The 12,249-nt window shown below is 44.4% G+C and overlaps 1 pseudogene; it reads left to right on the top strand.

The window, feature by feature from the left end:
• Positions 1–2,486: 2,486 nt before the first annotated feature.
• On the top strand, positions 2,487–7,083 carry LOC129346879 (F-box only protein 34-like; annotated as a pseudogene).
• The last annotated feature ends 5,166 nt before the right edge of the window (positions 7,084–12,249 follow it).

Genomic DNA, 12,249 nt, shown 5'->3' with positions numbered 1-12,249 from the left:
GGAAGGCTGTTTCTTCCACTTTCTCTGAGTTGAAGAGGTTTTTCATTGCTTTTCATATTTCACTGCAGATGCTCATAAACATTTGTAAACTTCTTTGTGTGAGAAATGTCCCCCATTAACTAGCCTGGGAAAAATTGTCCATCTATCCAAATATTTCAGAGACAATGTTTGCAATTTAAAAATGTTTTTGATTTATTTATTCTTTTATTTAATAATAACATCTTAATGCCTTTTCTACAGAGGATCCCTCCTGAGGCATCTCACAACACAAAATAGTAGTTTCGCAAAACTCAATAGAAAGAAAACTCCAGTCGTGGAATAAAAAACTTCAAATTATTTTGACACATTCAGGGTTGTAAGCACAGTATAAAAAGGTGTTAAAACATCAACCATTTACAGAGCAATCCTAAGCAGAGTTACACCGGTCTAAGCCCATTGAAATGAATGGGCTTAGACTGGTGTAACTCTGCTTAGGATTGCACTGTTAATTAAAAGCCTGGGCAAACAGAAACATTTTGACTCTAGAAGAAAATTAATACAAATATTACTGAAAGTCGTTATTTTTTACTCAAAGTTTTTATTGCTTACATCATTGGCCTCTGTCACTATGCATCATTGTGTGTTTTATCTTAAATTTTTGGCAGAGAAATTACCAAACACATTGTATCTAATTACAAAAAATTACATAACATTTCCCCTTTTATACATAATTCACATTTCAATGATTACAGAATTCAACATTTGTATACTTTACAGATAAAGTATTTGTATTTATCTTCTACTCCTCTGGTTCCACATAATCTCCGCTGAAAGAAAAATTTCTTTGCAACAGAGGATGTTCTGTAAATAAAAAATAAAAAATAAAATGTGTAGATTTTCAAAATGCTGGTAGAATTTTGGTTTACAATTCCCAATGGTGTGGGACTGCATAAACTGCTGTGCCCCCAAAATAATTTTGAGTGGCAGCTGCCCTCCCCATTGAAGGAAGGATTGGCATCGGTTCCCCTTTGGGAAGAGTCACAGGAGTTTGGGGATGCATAATTTGTGTTGCAGCTGCTCCGTTTGCTTACTTGGGGCTTATACAGAAATTGCTGGAGGTATCCACATATAAAACCTTTGTTTTCAAACCCGTTATTTTTCCATAACATATTTTGATAGTTTATTGTTTTTTCAGAGTACTAAATGTGCTTAAGTTTGTTTTCCTGCTTAATCGAAGTACACAGAAACCAGTGGCAATTAATATACAAAAACAAAGAGCAATTGTGGTAGTCAAGCATAATCTTCATTTATTTCTCACAACCTGCCTATTGACCCTATTGTCAAGATAATGCATCACACAAAACTTACTCCCAGACCACATAAACCAAGAAAAGTAAGGGGCAACAGCTTTCCTCTTCCCCACAATGAATAAAACAATCTGGTAGTACAGTGCCATAGCAACAGCTCTACCATAGTATTTCTGCATTTCTTTTTTTCCATAACAGAAATACATGAGAAAAAAATGCAAGGAGTGTTCTCTTTGAAATGTTAAAACTGACAGTAAGGTATGTTCCTTGTAGGATATTATTATGAAGGCTAGTCTGTATGTCTGCCAAAGGAGAACTGCCATTGACACTGTGTTCAGGGAGCATTTCTTTTTTTTTTAAATAAACATAAATTACAAAGACAGTCTCTTCTTTTTCCTCTGGGGATGCATGAGTGGAAAGGAGGTTTATCCTTCCCTCCTTATTTACTACAACTCTAAGAAGCTACTGTTTCCCCCTTGGAGCAGATATACTAGTTTAGAAGTTGTTTACATAATTTATACTCAGCTTGTTCTCCCTGAGCAGATCAAAATGAGCTTACAACATTACTCTCCATTTCTGTATTTTATCCTCACAATAAAAAAATTAATACTTCCTCTAGAGCTCTCTTGCACAAGCAGAACCATGAGAAAAGATGGTGATCTCTCTCTCACACACACACACACACACTCAGAAGTGCTGGATGAGTTAGCCTGGGTGGAGCGGCCTACCACCCTTGAGGCCTTGATTGCACTCAGCCTGCAAATAAATGGGTGCCTGGAGGACAGATGCCAGGCTAGGAGTAGCAGCCGGGGCCACATGACTACCAATTACCCTTCCCCCAGGGGGGCCTGCAACCTTTGACTCATTCCCCAGAAGACGTGGTGGAGCCTATGCAACTTGGGGCTGCAAGACCACGCCTTACCCCAGCGGAAAAAGGCCAGCGGCACCAAGCTAACCTGTGCCTCTATTGTGGGGCACCAGGACACTTTGCCAGCACCTGCCCTGAGAAGCAGCAGACACCGGGAAATGCCAAGCCCCAGGGGCCTTGGGCCCTGGCTTCCTGGGGCAAGCAAAAGGGCTCGATGGACCTGGTGGCAGAGGACCACAGCACATCCTAGTCCCTGTCTGGCTACAAGCACCAAGGGGGGGGCATGGATCCTGTCCCATGCCCTAGTGGATTCTGGGGCCTCATGCTTCTATATGGACCTCATCTTTGCCACCCAACACCAGGTGCCACTACAGGACAAGGCTACAGCAGTCCAGGTGGAAGCTATTGACAGCTGGCCCTTGCGCTCTGGACCAGTCATGAAAGAGACCCAACCCTTGACTTTGTGTATCCATCAGCATCAGGAGACTCTGAGGTTGGACATTGCCCATATGCCCCGTTTCCCGATTGTACTGGGAATGGACTGGCTGATGTTGCACAATCTGCTGATAGATTGGACAGCACAAGAGCTTAGTTTCTGGGATTCCTGCCCTCATCTAGACCACTGCACCCTGTTAGGAGTGACTGCGCCTACGGAGACCCAGTCTCCCTGCACCGTATGCAGATTTTCAAGATGTATTTGAAGAGAGGGGGGCAGACCAACTTCCCCCGCACTGTCCTTTTGATTGTGGGATTGACTTGCAACCAGGAGCACCCCTGCCTGTTGGTCAGTTGTACTTGCTTTCCAAGCCGGAGTGCCATGCCCTCCGGGATTTTCTGGACAAACGTGGGTTCATCCAACCCTCTACCTCACCCACCTCAGCACCTGTGTTGTTTGTGGTGAGCTTCGTCTCTGCAATGATTACCGTGCCCTCAATAAGACTATGGTGAAGAATCGGTACCCCCTGCCATTGATCCCGGAACTGTTGGAGTGAGTGAGCGGGGCACAGCAACCTCAAGTGGAAGCACCTTGGACTGGGATACAGGAAAGTGGGTTAAACGCCTTGGACAGATCCCAGTGATGTGGACTGAAGTGTAAAAGTGAAGAATTGGAGAATCAGAGAGGTAGAATGCAGATTGTTGATGAACTGCCTATATTGCCTGCAATGTTGCAAACAAACTTGGGGAACCCAGTGACAGTTGTGACAACTACTGCAACTTCAAAGCCAAATGGTGATGGTGATTATCAGTTAGTGCATCATGGGGTATGCTCTGTGACAAATACTTATGAAGTTGTTGATTTCCTTGGCTAAGGGACCTTTGGACAAGTTGCAAAGTTCTGGAAAAGAGGAACAAATGAGATAGTGGCAGTCAAAATTCTGAAGAACCATCTGTCTTATGCACGTCAAGGGCAAATTGAAGTGAGCATATTAGCAAGACTAAGTAATGAAAATGCTGATGAATTTAACTTTGTGAGAGCATATGAGTGCTTTCAGCATCACAACCTGCTTAGTTTTTGAAATGTTGGAACAGAATTTATATGATTTTCTGAAACAAAACAAGTTTAGCCCTCTTCAGTTGAAAGTTATATGGCCTATTCTGCAACAAGTGGACACTGCACTGAAAAAACTAAAAAGTCTTGGTTTAATACACGCTGACCTCAAGCCAGAAAACATGTTGGTGGATCCTGCCCTGCAGCCATACAGGGTTAAGGTAATTGACTTTGGGTCTGCTAGCCATGTATCAAAGACTGTTCAACATACTTGCAGTCTCGGTACTACAGGTATGACCTCACAAGTCTTGGTCTATCCACCATATGTTTATCAAACCCAGTCAAGTGCCTTTTGTAGTGTAAAGAAACTTAAAGTGAAGCCAAGTAGTTGTGTGTACCATGAAAGAACCTACCCACAGATCTGTGTGAATGGTAAAAATATTGGAATCATTCAGCATCCAAGCAGGGTTGGTACTTTTTTTCAGGCAACAAACCTATTGGACAGACCTCAAGGAGAGACTTGTAGGGATGTACAGATAAAGATTTTTTAACAAGATAATAGACTAAATTATTTACAAGTTTTCACTATATTGAAGTATGCCAATACATAAATATGATGTGAAGAAACCCATTATAAAGCTCTGCTCTTTGTAGCTTTCACCCTTTAATGCTAACTAATTGTTCTGTGCCACTGCTTTGAAGATTAGAAAAATAGTCTGATGTATCTGGGGTCTGAGGCACAGCCCTTGGACTTGCTGGGAGGAGGAGATGGGAGACAGCCAGGATACAGCTGCCCAGTTGCCCCAGCAGGCTACCAGGGCCAGAACCTACCAACACAGGAGGGAGGGAAAGAAGCATCCAAGCCTCAGAGGGTTAGAAGGGGCAGGTAGAGGCCAGCTAGTCTCACCCTCCAGTGGGAGTCTGTATCTCAGCCGATTATTTTGGATACACTGGAAAAATATCTTGCTGGACAACCAAAGGACATTATGCAGATTGATGAGATGATGCTGGTCAAAAAGTTGTTGATGGAGATCTGCCACTTTATCCACACCTACTGTTAAGGGAATCAACATGCAGTGGAACTTTGCAATTCTGCCTTGGGAGTTCTCTCTCAGCTGCAACAACTTCAATGCAATGTTCAGCCGCATTTCTACCCAATTACAGGAACTGACAGTGTGTTTTGAAGACAATGCCAATGTTCATGACATTGAACTTTTGCAATACATCAGGGTGGACTGTGCTAAACTGAAGCAGATCCTGCAAGAGACTGTTTAAATTCAAAGCCCTAAATCAAGTAACGCAACTGGCTGTCATTGACAGTCTTGAAAAGGCATTTTGGAACTGAGTAGAAAACTATACAGATGAGTTTATGAAACTGTACCAGACACCACAGATGGATCTTAAAGCCATATCTCAAGCTGCAAAAGAGTAGCCTCTTGAAATCAACCAGGATCCCCCACAAAGCCCACCCAAGAGCCAACAGAGACTGGGAAAAGAAGAAAACCGTAGCAGCCCCAAGGCCAATCTCTTAGCCAGCCCCTGTCTCCAGAAGCCACTGGGAAACCTCTCTGCCAACTTTCTCTGCTGCAGGAACGGCAGCCACACTTGTGTCAAAGGGCCAAACGTGAGGTAGAAAAAGAGCGCCTTGCCTGCCACCATCCACCAGGTGGAGGATGGAGGGGCTGTTGGACATCTGGGCAGTCATAAAACCAGGAAATACCAAGATCACCTTTTTGCAGCCCAGCAGTGTAGCAGCAACAGGATATCCTCCAAAAAGACATCACCTGGGACATCAATGGGAGGGTGACCAGGCGCAGGAAAAGTCACTGGACCTCAGGAAGGCAGATTCACCTGGAAAGGCCAAGAGAGGCCAGTGGGAGGTGCTACCAGTCTGAGCCATTTGCCTGAGGCATTGAACACTGCTCCATCCATAGTATGAGTGATGGCAGGGAGGGGGGGTTCCCAGGGAGGCCTCTGTCAATGATCAAGATTGTTGCTTTCTTGGAACAATGAGCAAGTGCGTTACTGGCTGACTGCACCAAAAACTGCCCCAGTGCCCCAGCTGTGACCAGGGTTCCAGAGCAGCCCAAAGTCACGCTTCCTGCACCTGCCCCATTTTCCACCTTAGGGGGCTGCAAGCCACAGTCTGAAAAGGCAATTGGGGGAGCAGTAGTGATGGAGAGCAGCAGGCTGAGCCGGTGCATGTGTTGGACATGGTGACAAAGCTTGAATCAGAGTGCCTGAGATGGCAGAGCAAATGCAAGGCAGGAAGCCTCTCAAGGAACAACAGCTTCTGGCATAATGTCGGGCGAGTGCTACTGGCAAGCAGAACACCAGCTGCGAATGAAGCTGTCAAGGTGCCTTCTGGAGTTCTTAACCAGGAAGAACAGGGCAGAGGTGATGATGGGTAGAGCTCAAAGCATGGCTCTGCGGTAGCAGATGACTTATGGGAAGTTCCACCTGTTGGCCAGTCATCTTCATTTGTGACTGCTCTTTAGGAGAACTCCAATCCTAAACTCAATCTGGAGTCTTCAGAGCCATCTGGTAGTTGGTGTGAGACTAAAAAGATCCCAACAACACTTCCCTCTACATATCCAGAAACCGCTCAGGACACCCGTGTTCTTTACATGGGAAAAATGCAGCTGTTGGTTGTATGCCTAAAGAACCAAGAGCTGTTCCTCATCTGAATTCACATCTAAGGACAAAAGAGTCCTTAAGCATTAGCATCTCTGTCACAAAGACAGATAAAGCATGTAGAAAAGTGCACCCTTCCAACTCAAGCTTCGGGGAAGATTCTCTTCCAGGGAGGTTATTCCTACTGTTGTCTGAGCATGAAATTCACCACAAGCACCTCCGTACAGGAGATGTTACCACAGAAGAGCATCAAGAGGATGCTCATGGGAAGGAAGACCCAATGACACACCTTGTATGATAAACAGCATTTTGGGAGACCCTCCAGAATCTCCCATGGAAAGTGTTTTTCAGGCTCTTCACTCTTGCCATTTAAAGAGACAGAGCTCACATGACTTTCTGGAGACCAGGTTCAAGACCCAGCAGCTGCTGGAACCCCAGAAATATCTGGTCTTCCTGCCCCACCACAGCCTCATGAAGATCTTCGGTTTGCTGCCCACCCAGAGTCCACTGGCCTTCAAATGCACTTGTGGCTATTTCAAATTTATCATTACTACATCAGGCCGGCAGATTCCCGCTGGGTTCATGATCCTCGCTACCAGGAGGACCCTTGTAAGCAGTGCAAGAAAAAGTATGTCAAGGGAGATGTCTCTCTCTGTCAGTGGCACCCAAAGCCCTATTGCCAAGCTTTATCATACGGACCTGGCTATTGGATGTATTGCCACCACTCCCAGAAGAATGTCCCCAGGTACAAACTAGGCCTTCATGACCATCATTGGATCCCTGCCTGCCACAGCTTTAACTGCTAATCGCAAAAAACCCAGGGAAACAGAAGAGGACTGTTAGCCCATTCTGTGGCTTCTTTGGGAGCCTTGGTCGTGCGTGGGTGGAAGATATCACACCTTATGCTGTTTACACTGTACATAGTTTGTGGGTGTTTTTTTTCTTTTGTCCCCTTTCCACAGGGCTTTGAAACTGCACATACTTTAAATCACAAGAGCCTTTTAGAGGAAAGAGCTCTCGGCCCACCTGTGTAAATAACACTCCAGAATCTTCAGTCTTTGAATGTCTCAACAGCTGACTGACCAACACAAATTGCTACAACACAACGATGAGAGTGTTGCGGCTACAGTCCCATGTTTTAAAGTGTCTTGTTCTTGGAAATCTGTATACCCTGTATAATATATACATATTATATATATAAATATATATTAAAATGTTTCTGAAAAGAAACTCTAAATAGGTAAAGGTGAATCTTCAATGAGATGGTTTAACTGGTCCCACAATCCTTCTGGGGGCATGGGACCTCATTGGGGTCATCCCATGGGTGGTCCACCACAAGCATGGGGACATCCAATGCAAGGTGGTCCCTAGCCATGGGGTCACCCCTCAGGGCCCATGCAAGGGGTACCCTGAGGTAGTTCACTAGGGGTCCACAACAGCCCCCAGGCTCTGAGGTGGACAGCTTCTGGGGGACGGACAGAGCAGGGCATGAGCAGGAGCACAAGTGTCACCTTGCAGATATCCAATGGGTCACCCGTCTTATACATAACTTCCAACATGTCTCTGAGGGTGGTGATTCCACTGGAGCTGCCTGCCAACTGAAACTGCCAACAGACACCCTCTCTGGGAGCCCAGCACAAGCAGTGCGGACTCTGGGTGCAGGCTGGTGAGCACATTCATTTGGGAAAGCGTTGTTTTGGGTTTACTAGCAGGGATGTTATAGTATTTGGCTGCAGAGTTCTCTTACCTTTTTTGTTTTTTAAGGAAGCAGTACAAAGAGAGGGTGGCTTTTTCAGTGGTAGGGGTGGAATGGTCTTTCTTTTCCAGTGGATTTGGACAGCTCCCTGCCTCCTGTAGTTGAAAAGCTGCCTGGGCATTCTTGGTTTCCTCTCTGTGTTTATCTGTGCCCTTTACCCCTTGGTAGGGTTGACCTCTTGCTGAAAAGGGAAGTAGGCCAAGAGGACTTTGCCTGCTGAGAGAAGCTGGGGAAGAGAGGAAGTGCAGACTCTCCACCCCAGTGCATGTTCTCTCTCTTGCACTACCTGGTGAAGTTGCTTAGGCAGGCCTTAGAAAAAGCTGCACTAGTGAAATGCACCTGCCTGAAGTCTGTTTCTGGTTCAGCCCCACAGGCCTGGGTTGTGTCATGTGCAGATGCAGGAGGAAAGAGTTGGGTCAGGAAGGCGGTTCTCCTTTCTGACTTCTCATCTTAGTGAAGCATCAGAACAACTTGCAGGACACCCAGAATCCCCCTGGTCTGTCTTGTTTCTGATTTTGCAAAGATGCCTGTGTAATCTGTGAACTGGGGAAGAAGTCTTTTTCAGGTTCTTGGTACATTTGTTTTCTATCCCTTTGTTTCTTGGAATCAATAGCCCTGGGGGTGCTTCTGTGCCCTGACCCCAGCTTTGCCAACTGAACAATGAATACTGGTTTGGTAGAGATCCAAACTGTGATTATAATTTTCTGAGGTGGAATTTGCCGCATTCTGAACTTTACAAACAGTACAGGAAGAACCACTTGTGCATCTTCAGAGATGTTTAATTGTTCTTTCTCCAAGAAATATGGACCAAAAACTTCCATGTGACTTATATTGAAGACCACAGTGCAAACGGGACCTACATCAACTTAAAATTTTCAGTTGAACAACTGCTCCATCAGCAGCCCTTGAATTGCCACACTGGCAATGGGGAGGAGGCTCAGCTTCCTTTTTCCTTTATTTGTCTTTCTCTGGACTTTTAAAAAGCGAACACCCCCCAAGCCAAGTCCTTGCAGCCCACAAGAACAGCACATTGACATTAGCTTAGGGGTTACTGGAGTGCTGCTCACCAAGGAAGGCTTAGCTCAGACACAGAAAGTGTGGAAATTTTTGTAATAAGACTATACTGATCACCAAACCTGAACGCATAGGAAATGGCAAGTGTCCATAAGCAAAGGTATTTTTGAACTTTAATTGCCTACCAAAGAATATGTCTAAAAAAACATAAAGGCAGAGGTGATTCATACTCAAACTTACAAAGAAGTGTAAAAAAACTTTTCAACCAAGGTATTGGGCTGTCAATCTTTTGAAGTTTTTATATGAAAGCTGGGAGTAGGGAGAGAAGAGATATAAAGGAACAGGTTACTACTCTCTTTACACACAATAACTCTGAAAAGGCTGCAGTAGCAAAGTCTGATTGACCCCTGCATGACTGGTTGCGCCGGGATTTACTAATGCAAGTTCCTACAAAACAGAAGTGAAATGCACTTCCTACTCTGTGCTAAGAGATCACTGGAAAGGGAAATGCTTAAACAAAGTATTCAAACTTGGCAGAACGGAAGTCAACTTTGGTAGCGTGGCTAGATCAATTTTTTTGTGTATCCTAAAATATTAAAAACAGAAGATGGAATCCATTTTCAAAGATAAGACAGAATGACTGGAATTAAAGGGGGAGGGGAACAAATACCTCTTTATCCCCAGAAAAGATTATTAAACCATCTAATTCTAGAATAGAATATTACATATGAGTTCTTCTAAGAATGAAAGTAGCTTATGTCTCCAATTACTGGCCATTTACTTCTTGTAAATTTTGCAATGCAGGCAGCGACAGAATCAGACTAGCCAATAATTGGGGATTCCTTTAGCCAACCATAGAAAGTGCAGAGACAGCTGTTAGTTCTTCTAAGCTACTGGAATGGCTGATACAAGTAATTCACTTTTGAGTAAGTCTTTATAGGAGATATTTTAGTGTTTTTTAATTTGAGCAGGCTTCACATTTAGTAAAAATCTGTTTTCCAAAAGATTTAATAACAGTTCCAGTTCTGAGGAGATTGTTCCATTAAGCAATACTGATGGGTGAGAGTCTCTGGGGAAGACTGATGGAAATTGGAACAGACCTAGGTATCTCATCAGCTGCCCACATTGTCACCTAGCTTATCAGATTTCAAAGCAAATGGAATAAAATGGGCTGTGTCCTCTACAGTCTTTCAGAGTCCCCCCATTCCTATTTTCTAGCTTGAGAGAAAGGTTTGTTTATGAGAGGTGTCTGCATCCCAGTGCCGGTGCATAAAGGGTCAGGGAATGTGTCTTGTACTGTGAATGCAAATTGGATGTCAGTATGCCGAGCAGCATCTCTGGGATGAGTGTGGTGTTGCCCCATTGTGGTTCCTGGGACTGGATTTGGGCCCTGTCACTATTGTGTGTTTTGACTCAGGCTTTGGAGAGCACCTGATACCAGATACAGATTTTTGACTGAGGAGGAGGTTACAGTAGATTCCTTCTGATCTGATCTCTCTTCCCTGTCTGTCTGCTTTCAATTATTACCCACCACCTTCTTGTTCTGAGTCAGGCTTCTGCTCTAGATCCTGTAGTCAGCTTTGCCTTCCACCCCTGGGAAGAAGGCTGAACCTTTTCACCTGTGTCGGGGTTCTTCTTCTTTGAGAATTGGGTGCTGCTGAGCTTCTGAGCCTGAGCCTGCTTTAGTGCAGACTGTGGTGGATTTCAGCAGCTGCTTTGAAGCAGCCCCAGTGCTGTAGCTGTTCAACACAGTGAATCATCTTGGCTGAATTGAGAAGTCTTGTGGCCTTTTAACCTGTTCCACCAACATTTTTGAAAGTGTTCTGAGGAAGAAAGTTAGCCAAGTAGCTTTTATGAAGCCGATAAGTGTATTTTTTGTTCACAGAAGTCACTGACTGGCTTTTCAGTTACCATGCAATGTTCTGAGGCTTTTGTGTTACAATAAAAGACAAAACACCCTTCCCTCCTTGTAGCATCCCAAAAACGTTCAGCTCCTTTATTAAGACAACAGGTCAAAAGAAACTGTGTGAAATTATCACAAAAATTGCTTTTAGAAAGCTCTGGCTAAACTTTGCCCTTGCTTACATATAAAATGTACTAGGGTTGCAGCAGGTGTGATGGAGTCTGAGGCGGCAATACATCTGGGAGTCTGCAGCACCCGAGGGAGGATCCATGGCACTCAAGCCCTAGGATGACTTCCGGGTGCATAAACATATGCAGCACTTCAGTGCTTTGAAAAAGGGCCATTTGGGAGATGCTGTCAATTCCTACACTGGCCAGGAGGTTTTTTTACCCATAGGTACCATTCCATATATTATGTTTGTGGACCTAGCACTGCAGCATGTATTTCTGATGGAACTTTTCTACATGTGTCCTTTTTGTCCATTTCTAGTGTCTTGAGATTTAAAGTGGCATTGTCTTTGAACCAAGGATAAGCAGGTGTATCCCACAAGTTGCCCTTCTGTGTCCAAAATGAGCTGAGAGGGATTGCAATTGTACAGGAGAGTGCATCAGGAGAGAAATCTTACTCCAGCATGTGATTTTCTAATTGCTTTCTTGGTCTGTCTGCTTTCTCCTTAATAAGGATTTGAATGGTATTTTTAGTGGTAGAATTAGCTCTTACATCCAAAACAATGTAAGAATTCATGGTATTAAAGCTGTAATGATATAAAGGAGAAGGAGTGTTTGGGGAGATGTTTCTATATTTATGAGGAAGCTGAGATTGTCAATGGGTACTCTGATAATCCAAAAGTATGTACATTACACGTTGTTGGAGGAAAATGAGCAGGAGTAATAGGAGGAAATGTGTGGAAGACTCCAGCACTAAAAATCAGACCAACATGAACCAGGCCCGGTTCTCTATAGAAGATTGCACACATGTCTGCAGTTGACTTCCCCATGTCATCTGGAAAATTCACCCAACATTCCAGCTGCAACAGCCCCTGAAGGACTCACTAACCAGGAGAGAAATGTGAGAGGTGGAAGAAGGCAACACAGTGACAGATACTGTGGCCACAATTCTGACAATACCACCAAGCCTGCAGACAGGATTTTCTCATAAAGGTCTGGAAAAAATGGAAACATCAATAAAGGCCTTTGACCTTATACAGGAATTTCTGATGGTGGAGTGGGGGCCAGCGGGGGGTGGGGGTAGAGCCCGAGAGCGACCTGGCGGCTGGAGGCTGCACACACCAGGAGCGAA

Source organism: Eublepharis macularius, unplaced genomic scaffold (genome assembly GCF_028583425.1).
Source record: "Eublepharis macularius isolate TG4126 unplaced genomic scaffold, MPM_Emac_v1.0 Eublepharis_29, whole genome shotgun sequence".
NCBI classification, from domain to species: Eukaryota; Metazoa; Chordata; class Lepidosauria; order Squamata; family Eublepharidae; genus Eublepharis; species Eublepharis macularius.
This window is presented reverse-complemented; position numbering and strand designations above follow the sequence as displayed.